General features: G+C 40.8%; 1 long non-coding RNA gene across 1 annotated transcript in view; it reads left to right on the forward strand.

Moving 5' to 3' along the window:
- The window catches only part of LOC126083287 (uncharacterized), a 133,883-nt gene extending 114,973 nt beyond the window's left edge, over window positions 1-18,910 (forward strand). Inside the window, exon 3 of the long non-coding RNA XR_007518773.1 lies at window positions 15,053-18,910. This is a non-coding gene — a long non-coding RNA (uncharacterized LOC126083287). The remainder of the gene's footprint in view (window positions 1-15,052) is intronic.
- Window positions 18,911-25,812: the final 6,902 nt, after the last annotated feature.

Here is a 25,812-nt window from a genome sequence, read left to right on the forward strand (position 1 = left end):
ATTCATTTACTGATGTGGTGCAACTCAAAATGAGAAGAAACAGGTGCAAATATCCATTAATAATTGGAACATGGAATGTACAAAGTATGAATCTAGGAAAAATGGAGGGGGGCCCATTGCCAATTCACAGAAACCCTATAGTACTACCCCATAGGGTTCCCAAGGAGTGGCTGGTGGATTCAAACTGCCAACCTTTTAGTTAGCAGCCTGAGCTCTTAACCACTTCGCCATCAGGACTCCAGGAAAATTGGAAGTCGTCAAAAATGAAACACAACACGTAAAGATCAATATCCAAGGTATTAGGAAGCTGAAATTGACTGGTATTGGCCATTTTGAATTAGACAATCATATCTTCTACTATGCCAGGAATGACAAATTGAAAAAGACCAGTGTCACATTCATCAGAAAGAATTTTTCAAGATCTATCCTGAAGTACAATGCTGTCAGTAATAGGATAATATATAAATACCTACAAGGAAGACCAGTTAATATGACTGTTATTCAAATTTGCTCACCAACCATTAGCCAAACATAAAGAAATTGAAGATTTTAACCAACATCTGGAGTCTGAAATTGATCAAACAGGCAATCAAGACACATTGATAATCGCTGGTGATTGGAATTCGAAAGTTGGAAAGAAAGATCTATAGTTGGAAACATGGCCTTGGTAATAGAAATGATGCAGGAGATCACATCTGTGGAAAGAGAAGCTCAGTATCATCAGTCAGAACAAGACCAGGGTGACGTTGGAACAGATCATCCATTGCTCATATGTAAGTTCAAGTTGAAGCTGAAGAAAATTAAAATGAGCCCACAAAGAAATGATGCAGTAAAAGAGCTGAACGGAAGATTTCAAAGTGTAGCACGAGAAGACACGGTAAAGTATTACAATGAAATGTGCAAAGACTTGGAGTTAGAAAACCAAAAGGGAAGAACACACTCAGCGGTTCTCAAGCTGAAAGAACTGAAGAAAAAAATTAGGCCCTGAGTTTCAATACTGAAGGATTCTACGGGCAAAAAATTAAATGTCGCAGAAAGTGTCAAAAGAAGATGGAAAGAATACACAGAGTCACTATACCAAAAAAGAATTGGTCAAAATTCAGCCATTTCAGGAGCTAGCATATGACCAAGAACCTGTGGTACTGAAGGAAGAAGTCCAAGCTGCACTGAAGACATTGGTGAAAAACAAGGCTCCAGGAATTGACAGAATACTGACTGAGATGTTTCAACAAAGGAATGCAACTCTGGAAGTGCTCATTCATCTATGCCAAGAAATTTGGAAGACAACTTCCTGGCCAATCGACTGGAAGAGATCCATATTTTCGCCCATTCCAAAGATAGGTGATCCAACAGAACGCAGAAATTATCAAACAATATCACTGATATCACACACAAGTAAAACTTTGCTGAAGATAATTAAAAGACTGTTGCAGCAGTACATCGAGAGGGAACTGCCAGAAATTCAAGCCAGATTCAGAAGAGGACATGGAATGAGGGATATCATTGCTGCTGTCAGGTGGATTTTAGCTAAAAGCAGAGAACACCAGAAAGATGTTTATCTGTGTTTTGTTGTTGTTGTTAGGTGCCGTTGAGTTGGTTCCGACTCATAGCGACCCTATGCACAACAAATGAAACACTGCCCGTTCCTGCACCATCCTTACAATCGTTGTTATGCTTGAGCTCATTGTTGCAGCCAATATGTCAGTCCACCTCGTTGAGGGTCTTCCTCTTTTCCGCTGACCCTGTAGTCTGCCAAGTATGATGTCCTTCTCCAGGGACTGATCCCTCCTGACAACATGTCCAAAGTATGTAAGACGCAGTCTCGCCATCCTTGCTTCTAAGGAGCATTCTGGTTGTACTTCTTCTAAGACAGATTTGTTCATTCTTTTGGCAGTCCATGATGGTATATTCAATATTCTTCGCCAACACCTCGATTCAAAGGTGTCAAGTCTTCTTCGGTCTTCCTTATTCATTGTCCAGCTTTCACATGCATATGATGCGATTGAAAATACCATGGCTTGGGTGAGGCGCACCTTAGTCTTCAGGGTGACATCTTTGCTCTTCAACACCTTGAAGAGGCCCTTTGCAGCAGATTTGCCCAATGCAATGCATGTTTTGATTTCTTGACTGCTGCTTCCATGGCTGTTGATTGTGGATCCCAGTAAAATGAAATCCTTGACAACTTCAATCTTTTCTCCATTAATCACGATGTTGCTTATTGGTCCAGTTGTGAGGATTTTTGTTTTCTTTATGTTGAGGTGTAATCCACACTGAAGGCTGTGGTCTTTGATCTTCATTAGTAAGTGCTTCAAGTCCTCTTCACTTTCAGCAAGCAAGATTGTGTCATCTGCATAACACAGGTTGTTAATGAGTCTTCCTCCAATGTTGGTGCCCTGTTCTTCTTCATATAGTCCATCTTCTCATATTATTTGTTCAGCATACAGATTAAATAAGTATGGTGAAAGAATACAGCCCTGACGCACACCTTTCCTGACTTTAAACCAATCAGTATCCCCTTGTTCTGTCTGAACAACTGCCTCTTGATCTATGTAAAGGTTCCTCACGAGCACAAATGAGTGTTCTGGAATTCCCATTCTTCGCAGTGTTGTCCATAGTTTGTTATGATCCGCACAGTCAAATGCCTTTGCATAATCAATAAAACACAGGTAAACATTCTTCTGGTATTCTCTGCTTTCAGCCAGGATCCATCTGACATCAGCAATGATATCCCTGTTTCCACAGCCTCTTCTGAAACTGGCCTGAATTTCTGGCAGTTCCCTGTTGATATACTGCTACAGCCATTTTTGAATTATCTTCAGCAGAATTTTGCTTGCATGTGATATTAATGATATTGTTCTATAATTTCCACATTCAGTTGGATCACCTTGGGAATAGGCGTAAATATGGATCTCTTCCAATCAGTTGGCCAGGAAGCTGTCTTCCATATTTCTTGGCATAGACGAATGAGCACCTCCAGTGCTGCATCTGTTTCTTGAAACATCTCAATTGATATTCCATCAGTTCCTGGAGCCTTGTTTTTCGCCAATGCCTTCAGAGCAGCTTGGACTTCTTCCTTCAGTACCATCAGTTCCTGATCATATGCCACCTCTTGAAATGGTAGAATATCGACTAATTCTTTCTGGTATAACGACTCTGTGTATTCTTTCCATCCTCTTTTGATGCTTCCTGCATCATTTAATATTTTCCCCATGGAATCCTTCACTATTGCAACTCAAGGCTTGAATTTTTTCTTCAGTTCTTTCAGCTTGAGAAACGCCAAGCATGTTCTTCCCTTTTTGTTTTCCATCTCCAGCTCTTTACACATGTCATCATAATACTTTACTTTGTCTTCTCGAGAGGCCCTTTGAAATCTTCTGTTCAGTTCTTTTACTTCATCAATTCTTCCTTTTGCTTTAGCTGCTCGACGCTCAAGAGCAAGTTTCAGAGTCTCCTCTGACATCCACCTTGGTCTTTTCCTTCTTTCCTGTGTTTTCAGTGACCTCTTCCTTTCTTCATGGATGATGTCCTTGATGTCATTTCAGAACTCGTCTGGTCTTTGGTCACTAGTGTTCAGTGTGTCAAATCTCTTCTTGAGATGGTCTCTAGATTCAGGTGGGATATACTCAAGGTTGTATTTTGGCTCTCGTGGACTTGCTCTGATTTTCTTCAGTTTCAGCTTGAACTTGCATAGGAGCAATTGATGGTCTGTTCCACAGTCGGCCCCTGGCCTTGTTCTGACTGATGATATTGAGCTTTTCCATCGTCTCTTTCCACAGATGTAGTCAATTTGATTTCTGTGTATTCCATCTGGTGAGCTCCATGTGTATAGTCGCCGTTTATGTTGGTGAAAGAAGGTATTTGCAATGAAGAAGTTGCTGGTCTTGCAAAATTCTATTATTTGATCTCCGGCATTGTTTCTATCACCAAGGCCATATTTTCCAACTGCTGGTCCTTCTTCTTTGTTTCCAACTTTCACGTTCCAATCGCCAGTAATTATCAATGCATCTTGATTGCATGTTCGATAAATTTCAGATTGCACCAGCTGATAAAAATCTTCTATTTCTTCATCTTTGGCCCTAGTGGTTGGTGGGTAAATTGAATAGTAGTCGTATTAACTGGTCTTCCTTGTAGGCGTATGGATATTATCCTATCACTGACAGAGTTGTACTTTCAGATGGATCTTGAAACGTTCTTTTTGACAATGAATGCAACACCATTCCTCTTCAAGTTGTCATTCCCAGCATAGTAGACTATATGATTGTCCAATTCAAAATGGCCAATACCAGTCCATTTCAGCTCACTAATGCCTAGGATATCGATGTTTATGCATTCCATTTCATTTTTGACTATTTCCAATATTCCTAGATTCATACTTCATACATTCCAAGTTCCGATTATTAATGGATGTTTGCAGCTGTTTCTTCTCATTTTGAGTCGTGGCACATCAGCAAATGAAGGTCCCGAAAGCTTTACTCCATCCACGTCATTAAAGTCAACTCCACTTTGAGGAGGCAGCTCTTCCCCAGTCATCTTTTGAGTGCCTTCCAACCTGGGGGGCTCATCTCCCAGCAGTATATCAGACAGTGTTCCGCTGCTATTCATAAGGTTTTCACTGGCTAATGCTTTTCAGAAGTAGGCTGCCGGGTCCTTCTTCCTAGTCTGTCTTAGTCTGGAAGCTCAGCTGAAACCTGTCCTCCATGGGTGACCCTGCTGGTATCTGAATACCAGTGGCATAGCTTCCAGCATCACAGCAACACACAAGCCCCCACGGTATGGAAAACTGACAGACACATGGGGGATCTGTGTTTTATTGACTATGAAAAGGCATTTGACTGTGTGGATCATCAAAAATTATGGATAACAATGCAAAGAATAGGAATTCCAGAACACACACTCGTACTCATGAGGAACCTACAAATAGACCAAGGGGCAGTTGTTCCAACAAAACAAGGGGATACTGAGTGGCTTAAAATCAGAAAAGTTGTGTGTCACAGTTTTATCCCTTCACCATACTTATTCAATCCGTATGCTGAGCAAATGATCCGAGAAGCTGGACTATATGAAGAAGAAAGTGGCATCAGGGTTGGAGGAAGACTCATTAACAGCCTTGCTTGCTGAAAGCAAAGAGAATTTGAAGCACTTACTGATGAAGATCAAAGACTACAGCCTTCAGTATGGTTTACACCTCAACATAAAGAAAACAAAAATCCTCACAATTGGACCAATAAGCAACATCATGATAGACAGAGGAAGTATTGAGGTTGTTAAGGATTTCATTTTACTTGGATCCACAATTAGGCAGCAGTCAAGAAATCAAATGATGTATTGCATTGGGCAGATCTGCTGCCTAAGACCTCTTTAAAGTGTTAAAAAGCAAGGATGTCACTTTGAGGACTAAGGTGAGCCTGACGAAAGCCATGGTATTTTCAATTGCCTCATACACAGGCAAAAGCTGGACATTGAATAAGGAAGACCGAAGAAGAATTGATGCCTTTGAATTACGGTGTTGGCGAAGAGTACTGAATATTCCATGGACTGCCAGAAGAACAAACAAATCTGTCTTGGAAGAAGTACAGCCAGAATTCTCCTTAAAAGCAAGGATGGCGAGACTTCGTGTCATGTACTTTGGACAAGTTATTAGGAGGGCCCAGTCCCTGGAGAAGGACATTATGCTTGGTAGAGGGTCAGCAAAAAAGAGGAAAACCCTCAATGAGATGGACTGACACAGTGGCTGCAACGATGGACTCAAACATAGCAATGATTGTGAGGATGGTGGAGGTCCAGGCAGTGTTTCATTCTATTGTACGTTTCTGGCTTCTCACAGGGTTGCTGAGTTGGAACCAACTCAACGGCACCTAACAACAGCAAAAACTATTATCCTTACCCTTGAGGAATTATTCCTCCTTCTGACAGATTAATTGAAATTATTCAGAAAGATCTTGGGTAAAGTGAGACTACTGACCCAAAATACAATGTTAAGTGGAATAATAATAAATTACAACCTCAAGCATCCTCCGTACTGTCCCAGCTTGAAAAGCTTATTGCTATACAGATAAATCCTAGGTATACAGATAAAAACAGTCAGGAAAAATGTAAGCCATCAGTTGCTGCATTTTACCAGATTGATAGTCAAGTGCCAAACTGGTTTGCAATTTAGTATGCAATATTAAAACTTATGAATCAACCATATTTGGCTTGCATTTGATTCCCCCAAATGCTTGAAAGCTCTACCATGATTCCTGGGCCAGGTGGGAATAGGTAACTCTTTACTAATCTCCCTTGCATCTTACAGATCAGCTTTTTTTTTTTTTTGTATTTATTGCATCAGCTTGCTATGCATGCTGGAAACCTTTAAATATTTAAAGCTGTAATTTAGCAAACAACGTAGAAGACAGAAATAGAACTTGGAGTTTTAATTTTTTTTCTTGTAATGAAGGGTTAGAAATGCACCAACCCAGAGAAGGAAAAGACTGACTCTCCTACACAAGGTTCCAGATGTACCATAGCCTTTGTAAGATGGCACCTTGTTACCAATTGCACGTAGAGACAAAGGCCGTATAGTAGATGTGGCCTAGTTGTCCCTCCTTCAGAGTTTCTCCTGCCAGAACCACCTCTTCCCTTCAGCTTTCTCTCCCTACCTTCCTATTCCTTGTGCAGCCCACTGCTGTACAGCTTCAGCCTCTCTCCCATCAGCTCTTACTATGATCACCAGTGACCTTCCAGTTGCTAAATCTATTGGGTACCTTCCAGTCTTTATCATATTTGACATTTATGCTACACTTAGTGGTCCCTCCTTCTCAAAGCTCTCCTCCTTAGGCCAGTAATAATAATTATGAAGATGATTATTATTACAACTGTACATTTATAGAGTGCTTACAATATATATGAGAGCCCTGGTGGTGCAGTGGTTAAGAGCTAAGGCTGCTAACCAAAAGGTCAGCAGTTCAAATCCACCACTTGCTCCTTGAAAACCCTATGGGGCAGTTCTACTCTGTCCTATAAAGTCACTACGAGTCAGAATCGGCCCGATGGCAATGGGTTTTTTGGTTTGGTTACAATATGTAAGGCAGGGTATTAAGCACTTTACATGCATTCTTTCATTGAACATTCATAACCCTATAGGTGGATATTCTTGTTATTCCTATATTACACATGAAGAAATTGAGGTACAAAAGGTTAACATAACTTGTCTAAGGTGACACATCTAGTAAATGGCAGAGCCAGATTTTGAACCCCGGTTTTCCTGATTCCAGAACCCACATTCTTAGGTAGTAAGCTATGTTGACTCATAAGAAAGTTTTCAGGACAGTGACTATATGGAGGTATCAGAGTCATGAAAGCTATGTCTAGATTGGGATTGTTTTCATTTTTGAGCTGAACAATGCTTGAAAAATAAAATCTTTTGTTTTTTTTGTGGAAAGAAAACTAGACACTGCCCTATCAAAAACAATACAGGTGAGAGTAAAAATGTACCATAAAAATAGCATCAAATAAATTCTAGTCTTTTAGAAACTAAAATAAAATGGAAAAGAGTTTGATTATCTAAAAGATTTTCCCTACTTCTAGTTAAAAATTCAAGTTAACAATATTTTCGAAATTTTTAAAAGAGAACTAGTGGTCTTAAAAAACAGAAGATGATCAAGGGAACTTATAAGATACAAGAACACCAGAAGTACACTGTCTCAAACAAAAAGCGGTGCTCAGTAAATATTTGTTTAAAGACTGAATGTGATTTTCACACAGTGGTTAAGACTGTGGACTCTAAAGCTAGATTGCCTAGATGAATCCCTTCTTTACTACTTACTGGTTGTATGACAAATTACACAAATTAATTAACCTCTCTGTGACTCAGTTTCCTGTTTATAAATGGAACTAATAATGCCTAGCTCAGGAGTTGTGAAAATCAAAATGCTTAATGTATATCAAGTGTTTAGAACAAAGTCCGGCACATTGCAAGTACTATACAAGTGTTAAAACCAGTTGCACTTGAGTCAATTCCCACTCATGATGATTCCATGTATGTCAGAGTAGAGCTTTGCTCCATAGGGTTTTCAATGATTGAATTTTCAGAAGTAGATAGCCAGGCCTTTCTTCAAAGGTGCCCCTGGTGGACTCAAACCACCAACCTTTTGGTTAGCAGCTGAGCACTTTAACTATTTGCATCACCCAGGGACTACTATACAAGTGTTAGCTGTTAGTATTGTGCTGTATTTTTTTTAAATTTTTACAGTGGTACCACATTATTTTTTTAAGTTCTTCTATAGTAAGCAGATATTACTTTTTAAATTGAAAAGAAAAATAAATGTTATTTAAAAAATATTAAACAACAGTTTTAGGGAAAAATTTCTTTTCCTACATAAAAATGACAACTTTTAAAATTGTCATTCTATGTATATATGTTAATATAGTGGCATAAAATTTGGGTTTGAACTTTAAGAGGATCCTTTCCCATTGTAATTGCAAACCTTCCATTTACTTCTACAAAATTTCTACATTGCCTTTGGTTAAATTCCGTTTTCTTTTCTCCAGATGGCACCCCAGGGATTATAGGCACCAAATATAACCTCATAAACTCCTAAAATTATAAAATACGCATCAGCATTCCAATACTTAGACATTATGTTTAGGGTGCCCCCCAACAAAAATTTGCTGTCCTAACATCAGCATTACTCCAAAGAGGGGCTGAAGAGTTTAGCCCAGGAATTTACATTATGGTAGGTAATTGTAAATGTTTTGGAGAGTCAGTACAATAGCAATAATCAGACAAGAAATATTTATGTATTTTCCATACGCTTCTTTTTCAGATTGTTGTTGTTAGGTGCCTTCAAGTAGTTTTTGATTCATAGCAGCCCTGTATAACAGAGTAGAACTGCTCCATAGGATTTCCTTGGCTGTAATCTTTACAGAAGCAGGTTGCCAGATCTTTCTCCCATGGAGGCACTAGGTGGGTTTGAACTGCCAACCTTCCAGTTAGCAACCAAGCACTTACTCGAAAGTGCACTTAAGCCACTAGGGCTCGTTTTTCCAGATTGTTGTTAGGTGCCGTTGAGTCAGTTCTGACTCCTAGAACGAAATGCTGCCCAGCCCTGCACCATCCTCACAATCGTTGCTGTATTTGAGCCCATTGTTGCACCCACTGTGTCAATCCACCTCATTGAGGGTTTTCCTCTTTTTTGCTGACCATATACTTTACCAATCATAACGTCCTTCTCCAGCGACTGTTCCCTCCTAATAATACGTCCAAAGTATGTGAGACAAAGTCTTGCCATCCTTGTTTCTAATGAACGTCCTAGTTGTACTTCTTCTAAGACAGTCTGGAAACTTCACTGAAACCTGTCCGCCAAGGGTGACCATGTTAGTATTTGAAATACTAGTATCACAGCAACGTGCAAGCCACCACAGTATGACAAACTGACAGACACATGGTTGTTTTTCAGATTAAGCCCATAGACATAAAGTTGGAGAATTTCAGACAATATGAATCCAAAATGTGTGAATGTCCATACCCCACCCCACCCAATGTACCACCCATGGATTAAGAATGAATATTTGTTTTGGGGAAAGGGCAGAATTTTCTAAATTGTCATTCAGTTACAGATCTCAACTTTTATGCAAAAATGATCCAAGTCTGTTTAAATTAGAACATCTATGTATTCTAATATTAAATATTAAATGGCACAGGAAGCATCAAAAGAAGATGGAAGGAATACACAGAGTCATTATACCAAAAAGAATTAGTCAATGTTCAACCATTTCAAGAGGTAGCATATGATCAAGAACCAATGGTACTGAAGGAAGAAGTCCAAGATGCACTGAAGGCATTGGTGAAAAACAAGGCTCCGGGAATTGACAGAATATCAAGTCAGATGTTTCAACAAACGGATGCAGCTCTGGAAGTGCTCACTCGTCTGTGCCAAGAAACCTGAAAGACAGTTACCTGGCCAACTGACAGGAAGAGATCCATATTTATGCCTATTCCCAAGAAAGGTGATCCAACCAAATGCGGAAATAATTGAACAATATCGTTAATATCAGACACAAGCATTATTTTGCTGAAGATCATTCAAAAGTGGCTACAGCAGTATATTGACAGGGAACTGCCAGAAATTCTGGCTGGATTCAGAAGAGGCTGTGGAAACAGGGATATCATTGCTGACGTCAGATAGATCCTGGCTGAAACCAGAGAATACCAGAAGGATATTTACCTGTGTTTTATTGACTATGCAAAGGCATTTGACTGTGTGAATTATAACAAATTATGGATAGCATTGCAAAGAATGGGAATTTCAGAACACTTAATTGTGCTTATGAGGAACCTATACATAGATCAAGAGGCAGTTGTTCGGACAGAACAAGGGGATACTGAATGGTTTAAAGTCAGGAAAGGTGTGCATCAGGGTTGTATCCTTTCACATACCTATTCAATCTGTATGCTGAGCAAAATCTGACAAGCTGGACTATATGAAGAAGAACAGGGCATCAGGACTGGAGGAAGACTCATTAACAACCTGCGTTATGCAGATGGCACAACCTTGCTTGCTGAAAGTGAAGAGGACTTGAAGCACTTACTAATGAAGACCAAAGACCACAGCCTTCAGTGTGGATTACACCGCAACATAAAGAAAACAAAAATCTTCACAACTGGACCAATGAGCAACATCATGATAAATGGAGAAAAGATTGAAGTTGTGAAGGATTTCATTTTACTTGGATCCACAATCAACACCCATGGAAGCAGCAGTAAAGAAATTAAAAGACGCGTTGCGTTGGGCAAATCTGTTGCAAAGGACCCCTTTAAAGTGTTGAAAAGCAAAGATGTCACCTTGAAGACTAAGGTGTGCCTGACCCAAGCTGTGGTATTTTCAATCATATCATATGCATGTGAAAGCTGGACAATGAATAAGGAAGACTGAAGAATTGATGCCTTTGAATTATAGTGTTGGCGAAGAATATTGAATATACCATGGACTGCCAAAAGAATGAACAAATCTGCCTTGGAAAAAGTACAACCAGAATACTCCTTAGAAACAAGGATGGCGAGACTGTGTCTTACATACTTTGGACATGTTGTCAGGAGGGATCAGTCACTGAAGAAGGACATCATGCTTGGCAAAGTACAAGATCAGCAGAAAAGAGGAAGACCCTCAATGAGATGGATTGACACAGTGGCTTCCACAATGGGCTCGAGCATAGCAACAACTGTAAGGATGGTGCAGGACTGGGCAGTGTTTCGTTCTGTGGTACATAGGGTTGCTGTGAGTCGGAATTGACTAGATGGCACCTAACAACAACAACAAGCGTTCTAAAAATCTCCTTTCTCACAATGCAGAGGAAGTAAGGTTACTTATTTCTGAATATTAAAAATATTTTAATTTTCCCCAAGGGCCAGACTTATAATCCAGTATGTGGTACCTGGTAATGGTTCTGGTAATATAAGAAGTACATGTTCCTGCAAAAAAAAAAAAAAAAATTGAAAAGTACCAAGGAGAATAAAGAAGAAGAGGAGAATATATCTTTAGTTCTCTTGCCCAAAGAGAACAATTCTTTATTTTCTGTTGCTGTCTTTTTGTTGCATTTTCTTAGGCATTTTATTGGGAAGCTTTGGGAGGGCATATCAAGTACTGTTGTTGTGGTTAGGTGCGGTAGAGTCAGTTCTGACTTATAGCAACGCTATGTATAACAGAACGAAACTCTGCCCAGTCCTGCACCATCCTCACAGTCGTTGTTATACTTTAGCCCATTGTTGCTCCACTGTGTCAATCCATCTCATTGAGGGCCCTCCTCATTTCTGATGACCCTCTACTTTACCAAGCATAATGTCCTTCTCCAGGGACTAGTCCCTCCTGATAACATGTCCAAAGTACCCAAGATGGAGTCTCACCATCCTCACTTCTAAGGAACATCCTGGCTGTACTTCCAAGACAGATTTGTTTGTTCTCCTGACCGTCTATGGTATATTCAATATTCTTTGCCAACACCATAATTAAAAGGCATCAATTCTTGTTTGGTCTTCCTTATTCATTCTCCAGCTTTCACATGCATATGAGGCGATTAAGAATACCATGACAAATATCAGGTGGACCTTAGTCCTCAAACTGACATCCTTGCTTTTTAACACTTTAAAGAGGTCTTTGGAAGCAGATTTGCCCAATGTAACACATCATTTGATTTTTTGACTGCTGCTTCCATGGGTGTTCATTGTGGATCCAAGTAAAATGAAATCCTTGACAACTTCAATCTTTCCTCCTTTTATCATGATGCTGCTTATTGGTCTGGTTGTGAGGATTTTTGTTTTATCTTGAGGTGTAATCCATACTGAACGCTTTATAATCTTCAATATTCATCAGTAAGTGCTTCAAGTCCTCTTCAGTTTCTGCAAGCAAGGTTGTGTCATCTGCATATTGCAGATTGTTAATGAGTCTTCGTCCAATTTTGATATCACGTTCTTCTTCACATAGTCTGGTTTCTCGGATTATTTGCTCAGTATACAGATAAATAAGTATAATGAAAGGATACAACCCTGATGCACACCTTTTCTCATTTTAAACCACTCAGTATTCCCTTGTCCTGTTGGAAAGACTGCCTCTTGGTCTCTGTATGGATTCCTCATGAGCACAATTAAGTGTTCTGGAATTCTCATTCTTTGCAGTGTTATCCATAATTTGTTATGATCCACACAGTCAAATGTCTTTGTGCAGTCAATAAAACACAGGTAAGCATCCTTCTGGTATTCTCTGCTTTCAGCCAAGATCCACCTGACATCAGGAATGATATCCCTTATTCCACATCCTCTTCTGAATCCAGTTTGACTTCCTGGTAGTTCCCTATCGATGTACTGCTGTAGCCGCTTTTGAATGATCTTCAGCAAAATTTTACTTGTGTGTAATATTAATGATATTGTTTGATAATTTCTGCATTCGGTTGGATCCCCTTTCTTTGAAATGGGCAAAAATATCGATCTCTTCCAGTCGGTTGGCCAGGTAGCTGTCTTCAAAGTATCTTGGCATAGACGAGTGAGCACCTCCAGGGCTGTATCCGTTTGTTGAAACATCTTAGTAGGTACTCTGTCAATTCCTGGCACCTTGTTTTTTGTCAGTGCCTTCAGTGCAGCTTGGACTTCTTCCTTCAGTACCATTTATTCTTGATCATATGCTACCTCCTGAAATGGTTGAACGTTGACCAGTTTTTTTTTTTTTGTACAATTACTCTGTGTATTCCTTCCATCTTCTTTTGTTACTTCCTGCGTCATTCAGTATTTTCCCTATAGAATCCTTCAGTATTGCAACTTGAGTCTTGATTATTTTCTTCCATTCTTTCAGCTTGAGAATTGCTGATCGTGTTCTTCCCTTTTACTTCAAATTCAAGTGGCATATACTTAAGGTGGTATTTTGGTCCTCATAGACTTGCTCTAATTTTCTTCAGCTTCAACTTGAACTTGCATATGAGCAATTGATGGTCTGTTCCACAGTCTGTTCCTGGCCTTGTTCTGACTGATGATATTGAGCTTCTACATCCACTTTCCACAGATGTAGTCGATTTGATTCCCGTGTATTCCATCTGGCAAGGTCCACGTGTATAGTCGCTGTTTATGTTGCTGATAAAAGGTATTTCCAGTGAATAAATCGTTGGTCTTACAATCTCTCTTTTTTTCACCAAGGACATATTTTCCAACTACTAATCTTTCTTTGTTTCCAACTTTCGCATTCAATTACCAGTAATTATCAATGCATCTTGATTGCATGTTTGATCAGTTTCAGACTGCAGAAGTTGGTAAAAGTCTTCAATTTCCTCATCTTTGGCCTTAGTGGTTGGTGCATAAATTTGAATAATAGTCATATTAACTGGTCTTTCCTTGTAGGCATGTGGATATTATCCTATCACTGACAGCATTGTACTTCAGGATAGATCTTAAAATGTTCTTTTAACAACGGATGCGATGCCGTTCCTCTTCAATTTGTCATTACTGGCTTAGTAGACCATTTGATTGTCCCATTCAAAAATGGCCAATACTAGCTACTAATGCCTAGGTTATCAATCTTTATGCATTCTGTTTCATTTTTGATAACTTCCAAAATTCCTGGATTCATACTCATACATTCCACGTTCCAATCACCAATGGATGTTCGCAGCTGTTTCTTCTCATTTTGAATCGTGCCACATCAGCAAAAGAAGATCTCAAAAGCTTGACTCCATCCGCATCATTAAGATTGACTCTACTTTGAGGAGGCAGCTCTTCCTCAGTGGTATTTTGAGTGCCTTCCAACCTGAGGGGCTCATCTTCTGGCACTGTATCAGACAATGTCCTGTGGCTATTCCTAAGGTTTTCACCGGCCAATTTTTTCAGAAGTAGACTGCCAGGTCCTTCTTCTTAGTCTGTCTTAGTCTGGAAACTGTCCACCATGGGTGACTCTGCTGGTATGTGAAATACCAGTGGCATAGCTTTCAGCATCACAGCAATACACAAACCACCACAGTATGACAAACTGACACACGCATGGTCGTAGGAAGTACTACTAGTATATGATCATGGAAACTCAGGAGTTCCTTTTAAACCCTTTTTCGTCAGGCTAAAACATTATATAACACAAACTAAACTTTGAAATTATGTGGAATTATACCTCCTCTTTGGTTCTAAACACACCTCTTTCATTCAAATATCCTGGGATTAGAAGACTATACTCAACCATGTACTTTCCATTCCTTTAATGATTTTATTGATTTTCATTACATCCTCTCTCATCATCTTTTCATTTTGAATTCCAAGCTACTCAAACATATTCTCTTTCACCAACACCCTATTGCCTTTGATCACAAAAGCACTTCTTCTCAAGACCTTTTTCAGATACATGTGGGTGCACTAAGGGGGCTAATAATTCAGTGCCCAGTCAAATGGATATTTTTAGTATTAGTTCAGTGTTCATTTAATGACTACAGGAAGGTACTGTCTTATATTAATAAAACAGTTTGCCACTTGCTTTATGTTAAAAATGTAACAGTAAAAAATTGTTAAAGTACAGTAAATGACAAAATATTAATGTCTGTGTTTTCACAGACTCTCCCGCTTCCTCTTCAAAAAAGGATTCTTCCTTGCTGGACCAGCTTCCAGACTCTTCTTCACTCTGCAACATCTGAGAAATGGGTACGGTGGAAAGAAGACTAAAGCCAGGCATGTGTAATTATTCTTCACAATAAAGGGCTGAGGCAGAAAGGGAAGGAGAGAGAAGGAGACCAGTCACAATGGTTGGGTTGGAAGAGCGTTTGGTGGAGAAAATAGAGGAATCATTTATTGCAGAAGCTACTCACAGATACGTGTGTGTGTGTGTTGTGCGTGTGTGTGTGTGAGTGGGAGAAGGAGCTAGGCAGAAAGAACATTTACTATTTATTAAAGATGTACTCCCGTTTTCTTTCTTTCCTCCCTCCCTCCCTTCTTCCCTTCCTTTCTTCCTTTTTTTTCTTTCATTCCTTCCTTCCTCCTTATCTTTCATTCCTTATTTTTTAAGTTCAACTTGATCATGCTGTCTCGCTCGGCAAGAGTGGATCTGTCTGCACTTTTCCAGTTATATAAGGAGTTGCTTACGGAATCATGAGTTAATAGGAAACGTATTCCTAACGCATTCATATTTAATTTTAGTATTTCATCTTGAAGCCCAAGTTAGCCTCCCAGCTCATTGTCAATCTCTTAACATCGCTTGGTTCACCTGTACCCCTTGCCTCAACTCTGGGGCAGGGTCCAGGAATAGGGTGAAAGTGTCCATTCTTAATTACTAATTTTTTCTTAAGTTAAAAATTTAATTGTTGTCATTTAAGCCTAGTAAAATATCCCTGGCTGCAAAGTGGCTGTGTAACAATGGCTAAGTCAGAATAGCTGCATCAATGTGTCAAACGCCTGCCCCAAACTAGCAGAGCAGTGACAGGATAGCAACACCCAGTGTCTAGACACATTCAGAGTGATCCAGTTTCCACCTCATGACACCAGCTGCCTGAAGGCCATTGAGGAAGGCAACATTTTTTGAGATGCTCTTTGGTATCTTCCTATGTCCTCGCATATACTCCCCCCGCCCCACCCACACATACACACACACACACACACACACACACACACTAGCTCTGAGAGTTGAAGGAGTGCTTTGGATGGGACTGGAGCTCTAGAATGAGAGCCCTGCAGGCTCAATGGTTAACCACTCAGCTGCCAACCAGAAGGTTGGTGGATTGAACTCACCCAGCAGCTCTGCAAGAGAAAAGACCTGGCAAAAGATTATAGCCTAGGAAGCCCTATGGGGCAGTTCTGGTCTGTTATATAGGATTTCTGTGAGCTGGAATTGGCTCAAAGGCACACAACAACAACAGAGCTCTAGAAATCCAGGTAGTAGAGGTCAAGATATAGGAAACTGCCTTGCTCCACTGTACCCCAAGACCAGTGTTACTGGATGGTCACACCAGAGTTATTACAAGGCAGTAAAAAGATTGTACAGATCTGTTTTCAGCCATTTAGGTAACAATGCCACAGTTTTTATGTATTCTCCTATGCCTGTATTTTTCTTTTCAATCAACTTTTGTGGTAGATCAATTGTAACATGTTCCCATCTCCTCACCCCATCTCACATCTGTGCCCCTCGAAATATGACTTTGTCCTCACTTAGAGGGAGGGACCAGCCTTGTGACTTGCTTGAGCCAACAGAGAGCAGGAGAAGTGAGGGTGTGCCAGTTCTGAGCAGCCTCATGGGGCCTTGCGTTCTTCTGCTGTATCTCTTGGACCCTGTCTCTGCCATAGAAAAAGGCTGTAAGCCTGCTGGAGGAGAAGGAAGGAATCCCAGATGACAGTCAGCCAACCCCCGAAGGAGAGCCGCTTAGCTAACCTGCAGCTGACTGCAGACTCCTGGGGAGCTCAGCTGAAACCAAAAGACCTACTCACTGAACCCAGCCTAAATTACCAACCTGTAGCTTCATAAGCTAAATATTGTTTTAAGCTTTTAAGTTTTGGGGCTGTTTGTTTTACAACAATAACAAATGATGCAACCTTCAATTAAATTACCTTTAGTAAAAAAAATTGTGAAATCATGACTCTAATATGCTAACAATATATTTTCCTAATACACAATAAATGAACATTTAAGTATTAAATTTTTTAACAAATGCTAAAGAGTTCAGAAGAAGATATTATTTCAGGGAAGGGGGATGGTCAAAGAACATTTAGGGAGGAGATAAAATTTAACTGGGTCTGAAAGCCATATCAACCAGGACCGAGGTATTTATTAGGGGGCAGAAGATATCCCAAATATATAAAGCGTATTCAGGGGGTAATGAATAACTCAGCTTGGTTAACCACAGCAAGATTACCCAATAAGCAAGGTATACACGGGCTTGCTTACGCATACTCACTAATCCATAGTAGACAATTTCACATGGGTTTCACCCCATTGTCGATGTGAAAAACAGGTGAAATTGTCCACTACGGATTAGTAAATAAACATAAGTAAGCCCCTGTGTAGCTCAGTTAGTGTAAGTGGCTCATACCTTGCTTACTGGTTAATCTACTGGTTAAGACATAAGTGTTTTAGGTTTTTTTCCTTTGTGAATTTCTAAGTCTGGAAAAAGAAATCAGTTTCAAGAAAAACCTTAATGGAGGCTAATGCTTTCAGTTGAAGAGCAAAAAAAAGGAAAAAAATCACTATCTGTTCTTTCAAGCTGAGACTAATGCATTTCTAACCTCATTTGTAACCTGAACAGGTTGATTTTTAAGGGACCATAACTCTCGTTGAAGTCCTTCTTTTGGCATCAGGAACAGAGAATGACATGCCATTCCTACATTAAATAATTCAGACCCAGCATAAGGCAGATTCTATAGCCGGTAATAAGGTAAACAGAAAATGCTGGTGACTGGAAGCTAGGGCACTAACTGGCACTGTTAATTAGCAACTAATGAGCTGTATGACTTTGGGCAAGTGACATGTCTCTGGATCTCAGCCTCCTCATCCATCAAATGTGTGGGGTTAAACCAGATGATCTCTAAGATCCCTTCCAGCTTGAAAACTCTTGTCAGTGATTCAGTAAGACAGGCAGTCATCAAGAGTTCATCAAATTCAGTGTTGATTCAGCCCCCTGGGCAAGAGGTGCTTCTTTCTGAGTTCTTAAGTACAGAACACAGTGTGGAATCCCAGTTACCAAACCTAAATGATGCTCAGTCTGTAATAACTTGGTGTAACTTGGGTTCTTCGATGTGTGTATGTGTGTTGGGACTAGTGTGGGTAAATAGTACAAGATGACTTAATAAGATCCTCTTGATAATGACTATATTATGCTCAGTCTAAAAGATGGCCATGTCTCTAAGCACTTAAGATATTACCAGAGATCAATTCACACTTTGCCTGCATATACCCTGGTCAGGGTCAACAAATTTCAAAAGCCAGAATATCATTAGAGGAAGTTCCTCGTGATTACTGTCTTGGGATAAGATAAAAATAACTACACAACATTCACTGAGAACCCAGCCTTATTGGAGTGAATCATAACCGGAAAAGGAGGAGGATAAAAGGAAACTGCCTTTCCAGTACACAATACTGGGGAAGCCAGTGCAGTTTGACCAAGGCAAAGACGTAAAACTTTATAGACACATCCAAACTCTCTTGGGGACTGGGTTACTGGGCTGGGGACCATGGTCTCGGGGGACATCTAGCTCAGCTGACGTAACAGTTTATAAGGAAAATGTTCTACATCCTGCTTTGGTGAGTAGCGTCTGGGCTCTGAAAGCTTGTAAGCGGCCATGTAAGATACCATTTTTAACTTAGTACTCAAGTCACTCCTGAGGTTCACCCTTCAGCCAAAGATTAGTCAGGCCTATAAAACAATAATGCACATAGCTAAACCATGTATTTGAGACTAAATGGACACACCAGCCCAGGGGCAAGAATGAGAAGGCAGGAGGGGACAGGAAAGCTAGAAAAATGTAAATGGGGAATCCAGGGTCTAGAAGGGGAAAGTGTTGACACGTTGCAGAGTTGGCAACCAATGACACAAAATAATATGTGTTTTGTTTACTGAGAAACTAATTTGCTCTGTAAACCTTCACATAAAGCACAATTTAAAAAGGGGGGGAGGGGGGAACTGTCTTTCAATCATCATTCAACATCCATTCATTCAATCTAAACCAGTTGCTGTCAAAGTCGATTCCAACTCCTGGCAACCCCATATGTGTCAGAGTACATGAGATTTTCTTTCTTTTTTTTTTTTTTTTTATTGTACTTTAGATGAAGGTTTACGGAACAAACTAGTTTCTCATTAAACAGTAAGTACACATATTGTTTTATGACATTGGTTAACAACCCCACGACATGTCACCACTCTCCCTTCTCAACCTTGGATTCCCTATTACCAGCTTTTCTGCCCCCTCCTGCCTTCTAGTCCTTGCTCCTGGGCTGTTCTGCCCCTTTAGTCTCATTTTGTTTTATGGGCCTGTCCAATCTTTGGCCGAAGGGTGAATCTCAGGAGTAACTTCATTACTGAGCTAAAAGGATGTTCTGGGGCCATATTCTCAGGGTTTCTGCAGTCAGTCAGGCCAGCAAGTCTGGTCTTTCTTTTTGAGACAGAATTTTGTTCTACATGTTTCTCCAGCAATGTCTGGGACCGTCTATTGTGATCCCTGTCAGAGCAGTTGGTGGTGGTAGCCAGGCACCATCTGGTTGTACTGGACTCAGTGTGGTGGAGGCCGTGGTAGATGTGGTCCATTAGTCCTTTGGACTAATCTTTCCCTTGTATCTTTAGTTTTCTTCACTCTTCCTTGCTCCCGAGGGGATAAGACCAGTGAAGTATCCTAAATGGCCACTCACAGGCTTTTAAGACTCCAGACACCGCCCACCAAAGTAGAATGTAGAACATTTTCTTTATGAACTATGTTATGCCAGTTGACCTAGATGTTCCCATGAGATTTTCAGTGGTTGGCTCTTTTGGAAGTAGATTGTCAGACCTTTCTTTATAGACGCCTCTGGGTAGACTCGAACTTCCAACCTTTTGGTTAGCAGCAGAGAGCATTAGCCGTTTGCATATCTGGGGACTTCTCATTCAATCTGGTCCTTACTGTCTAGGTACCTTCATAGGCACTAGTATCTTTCAGCAGGGACCAAAACTGACAATTCAGCCATTTCTGCATGTAAAATTCAGCGACATTGATTCCATTCTTTGAGTTGTGTAACCATTCTCACCCTCCTTTTCTGAGTTGTTCCTCCTCAGTAACATAAACTCTCTGCCCACTAAAGTTCATATCTAATCTTTTGAGTTGTTGTTGTCACTTTAATCCTATATTGTTATTGTTGCTAGGTGCCATCTTGTCAGCTCTGACCCACAGCGACCCTACGTACAACAGAACGAAATACTGCCCAGTTCTGCACCATCCTCACAATCATTGCCCATTGTTGCAGCCACTGTGTCAGTCCATCTCATTGAGGGCCTTTTTCTTTTTCACTGATGCTCTACTTTACTAAGCATAATGTCCTTCTCCAGAGACTGGTCCCTCCTGATAACATGTCCAAAGTATATGACACAAAGTCTTGCCACCCTCGCTCATCAGGAGCATTATGGCTTTACTTCTTCCAAGACAGATTTGTTCATTCTCCTGGAACTCCATTGTATATTCATTATTCTTTGCCAACACCATAATTCAAAGGCATCAGTTCTTCTTTGATCTTCCTTTTTCATTATCCAGCTTTCCCATGCATATGAGGAGATTGAAAATACCATAGCTTAGGTCAGGTACACCTTAGTCTTCAAAGTGACAGCCTTGCTTTTGAAAACATTAAAGAGGTCTTTTGCAGCAGATTTGCCCAATGCAATACATCCTTTGATTCTTGACTGCTGCTTCCATGGGTGTTGATTATGGATCCAAGTAAAATGAAATCCTTAACAACTTCAATCTTTTCTCTGTCTATCATGATGTTGCTTTTTGGTCCAGTTGTGAGGATTTTTGTTTTCTTTATGTTGAGGTGTAATGCATACTGAAGGCTATTGTCTTTGATCTTCATCACCAAGTGCTTAAAATCCTCTTCACTTTCAGCAAGGAAGATTGTGTCATCTGCAGTCCTGGGAAGGAAATAAGACCACCACGAAGGAATGTCTGTGCCTTAGTTTGGGTAGACAGAGCCCATAGGCAGCTCCAGAGATTCATCATGAATTGAAGACAGTGAGGAGACCTGCCAGGGCCCAGCAGACCAGAATAGGGACAGTCCAGTAGTGACAATGTGTACTTCATGGTCAAGGACCCAATGGAATAAAGGATAAGGTGTCTTAGCAGATGACTTTGTGGACAAATGATATAGAAGGCAATGTGCCCTTTGGTCCTAGGTAAAAAAACAGTTCCCATGGAGTTGATTCCTACTCATCACAACCCTATGTGTGTCAGAGTAGAACTGTACTCCATAGGGTTTTCAATGGCTGGTTTTGCCAAGACTTTCTTCCCCAGGGCCTCTGGATGGACTTGAACCTCCAACCTTTCAGTTAGCAGCTCGGCGCAATAACTATTTCACCACCAAGAGTGGAATGGAAAATCCCTAACATAGAGATTAAGTCTCTGCCACATGTGTGGAATGCAGGCTTAAAGGAGAAATTAATTTGAATTATTTAAAACTAAAAGAAAGCTATATTTTCTGCATGCCTCAGTTTTAGACTTAGACATCTACCCACTATAACAGAAAGGAGTATTTTACTTATATGCTTGTTTTTTGTGAGCACACGCCCTTTTTAAAATGACATCATGTTTGGATGATAAAGGTGGTAAGAGAAAATGACAACCGTGACTGAATCTTCTTTTCCAGAATGAGACAAAAAATTGGTTGTTCCAAAGAGTTTGGAGATGGGTTTGACCTTTCTACCACTGGTTCTTGACATGTTTGGGTCAATGACTCATTTGAGGAGCTGGTAAAAGCTAGAGATCATCTGGCTAGAAAAACATGCGCAGACATAGAATTAGTGTGTGCAGTTTCAGGGGCTTCAGAACTTCTACCCTCTCTGAAGCCCATCCATACGCCCCAGGCCAAGAAACCTTCCCACAGGGGCTGCCTCTGCCTCCCACTCTTCCTGTCCCCATTTTCTTCCAGGGGATTTCAGTGAAAAAAGAAAATTTTGAATACAAAGAAAACTGCCACCTACCGTCTGTCACCCCAGCACCCTGGCCATCTGCAGCCTTTCAAAGCCCTCACCCATTCCCATCCATCCTCCAGCCTCCTGCTGCAGGCTTTTTTCTGTGGGGCTAGTGATTCCTGAGCTCTGCCCAGAGCCCTTTTCCAGGCCTGCCTGACATGTTATAAATAGAAGAGGAGGAGGCCCTGCATGCCCCCACCCCCACCCCTTTTGGCTGGGGACGCTTAGATCTGCTGCATGTCAGGAAATTCGCCATGAACACAGAAAGTATCCTGGGCAAGGGCTGCATAGAAAGGGTGCAGACGCGTGTGGCTGAAGGTGAGGAGATGTGTGAAAAAGAAAGCATCCCCACAGCACACCGTTCAGTAGACGCCTTCAGAGCGGGTGTCCATTCAGTCACCTACACCACATGGATGAAGCCTCCTTTGTTCAGAGAACTGCTTTAGCCTGGTGACAGTTGACTTCTAACAATGGAGGCTGGAGAAATGGCCACAGAGGACCCATTCATTGTCACATGTGCATTGGGCACCACAGTGTGTCAGGCACTGGGCCAGGCATTCAGGAGTCCCAGGTGCACAGGACACCTCCTACCCTCTGCATAGTGCACTTGGTGTGGGCAAGGTCTCCTTCTGGCCCCTCTGACCTACTGTGAGGCCTTCATCAAGTCACTACTCCTCCGCCCCAGCCTCATTTTGCTCACTTTTAATATAAGAGTGTTGAACATAATGATTCTCTTCCCCAGTGGTAAAAAATTCTCTGATTCCATTTGGCCTACATACAAAGCTTTTACACTTTGGAGCCACTAGATGGCAATTGTACTTAGTTTAGAAAGAATGCTAACTTAGAACAAAAAAACTGCTTAAGTCAGTGAGGAATATATATAGAGTTAAATGCACAAAATCGAAATGCAAATCAGCTAATAGTTGCTGCTCTCTGTACGATAAGATATATTCAAACAGTTATCAATCTAATATAATCAGTTGTTTTTTTTTTTTTTTTTCTTCTTTTTTCCTGTGCTGATTCAGAAGGTACTTGAAGAGCTTGGAGGTGCTGAGGTTGTGGTACTGGGAAGCTCTGTCCTGATGTCAGAGGACCTACTGCTAGTTTCAGCTCTTCCTCTAAGGCTGTTGGACTTTGGTGAATCACGCATCCTCCCTCTGCCTGGGTTTCTGTATCTGTAAAACAAGAGGGGCTCACCCAGGGTCTGTGAATTAGCCCCAGTTCTAGCATTCTACCGTTCTCTAGATAAGGATGCCTGTGGCAATTGATAAAGATGCATTAACTATGGCTGATAACTTCCAATGTTGTTGGCCTCTAGGACAAGAGAAATAATCCTTATTGCCACATATGCATTTTCAGCACTTCTCACATACTTTGGACATGTTATCAGGAGGGATCAGTCCCTGGAGAAGGGCATCATGCTTGGTAAAGTAGAGGGTCATCGAAAAAGAGGAAGGCACTCAATAAGATGGATTGACACAGTGGCTGCAACAATGGGCTAAAGCATAACAATGATCATGAGGATGGCGCAGGACCGGGTAGTGTTTTGTTCTGTTGTACATAGGGTCTCTATGAGTCAGAATCAACTGGACGGTGCCTGACAACAACATGATGCAGCCATTATTTGAGGCAGCTTGCAGAGGTCTCTACCCTTTGTCAAAGAAGCTTTTGACAAATTAAACATCGCTTTAAAACTGAAATCTGCTTCCACGTGAGGAAATGAGACAACAGGGCTGACTTGCCAGGCAGACCAAATAGTCTCACCCCATGGCCAGAACCAGTCCCTTAGGCAAACAGCTCAAGTCCCTGTGGAAAGCCTTACAGCTCCTTCCCAGAGCCACCATCATTTCTTTCTCTCCTTTGTCACTCCACACGGCTTCATTTTCTCCCACTGCCCCTCCTCTGGATGCATCAAACTTCACCCTTGATGGGTTAAAGGCAGGGCCCATGGCTCTCAGGAATGAGAAAATATCCCTTGCAAGAGCCCAAAGTCAAAAACAGCTAGCACCTTGGTCTAAAGCCGTTTCTAAAAGTGTAGAGTCCTTGGTCCTACCTGGACACACTGAGGCAGGACCTCCATGGGGAAGCTCTAGAATATGCACTTTCACAAGCATTCTGGATGAGACTGATGGATGCTGAAGTTCGAGCCCCACTGTCTCAAAAAGAGGGCCCTCATTAAGCTGGGGCGGGGTGGTACTTGAGTTATAGGTAATTTACTAGAACAGTGGGCATGGAAACCAGTGTAAGGAGTAACAATGTATGATATGAGAAGGCATATATGGCATTTGTTGAAACAGAAAAAGACGTCAAAGAGAGAGGCTGGCAGTAGTTCATGTGGGGTGTCAGTGTTTTTGTGGAATCTAGGCCTGCTCAGCTTCTGTCAAGGTGGAGAAGTTTACATTTTCCTTCTCAGATTCATTAGAGTTAGGGGCAGCAACTCACCCTAATTAGCCATCTCACAAGAGACTGGTAGACAAACTAGAATGTTATTTCACTAATTACAAAAAAAAAAGACAAAACTGCTAAGCAAACTGGAATATTCATGTCAGCATACTGGGGAGTTGCTTTTTTTAGAAAACAAAAAACCAAAAAAAGTCTACATAAAAGGCAAATTACCATTAGCAGGTGGTTCAATGAGCATGAACTAAGAACGTGGAAATTTGATTATTTTAAAATTGCCAGATGTGGCAACCAGTTACACAATATCCAGCAAAGGAAAGGGAGAAGAGAAAGGACCTGCCATTTAACAAAGCACTTCCTATGGACCAGACCCCATCCCTGTTTTTGATCTTATAGGAACAAACTTGGCAAAGGGACAAGAATCTTTTTGCTAGTTCATCTTAGCATCTTTTGTGTGGTGACCCAATGATAAATCCTTGCTCTTTTTTTTTCTGGACCCTGGTGGCAGATGTTGTTATTAGTTGTTGTTGAGTCAGTTTTGACTCATGGTGACCCCATGTGGGCAGAGTAGAACTGGTCCATAAGGTTTTCAACGATGTGACCTTTTAGAAGCAGATTGCCAGGACCATCTTTCACGGCACCTCTGGGTGGATTCGAATCGCCAGCCTTTTGACTAGTAGGCGAGAGCTTAACTGTTTACACCATCCAGGGATTCCTACACAGTGTCAATCCCATCTTACTTCTGCCTAGCTGTAAGGCAATTGAGTAGGATTCTTGAGAAGCATCCTAGTCCCATGGACTAATCTCTTAGAGAGTCTCCTCTGCAAATTGGATTCTAATCCATTGCCTCTAATTCTACTTGCAGTTTCATCTAATATCATAATTGCTAAACACATATTTTAGCAAAATGAGATATAACACAAAATATTTTTGTCCCGACTGAGCTATGTTCAAATTATAAAAAAAAAATTATGCACACCCTGAATTCTTAACTTCGCTTCAAAAAAATACAGCAGAAGCAACCTTAAATGGAGTGGAAGTGACCTGTACCTTATTTATTTAGATGCTAGCAGGGCTTTGAACTGGATAGTTCCTGTTCAAACCCCTGCTGAGAATTTGCATATCTAACAAGTTCCCAGACTATACTAATACTGTGGTTAGGGACCAGTTCTGAGATCCACTAGTAGAGCAGTGGTTCTCAAAATTTATTATACATAAGAATCACCTGGGGATCTTTTTAAATGTAGATACTGATTCAGTATCTATGAGGTGGAAATGCAAATTCTC

Source organism: Elephas maximus, chromosome 9, assembly GCF_024166365.1.
Source record: "Elephas maximus indicus isolate mEleMax1 chromosome 9, mEleMax1 primary haplotype, whole genome shotgun sequence".
In the NCBI taxonomy this organism is placed as follows: domain Eukaryota; kingdom Metazoa; phylum Chordata; class Mammalia; order Proboscidea; family Elephantidae; genus Elephas; species Elephas maximus.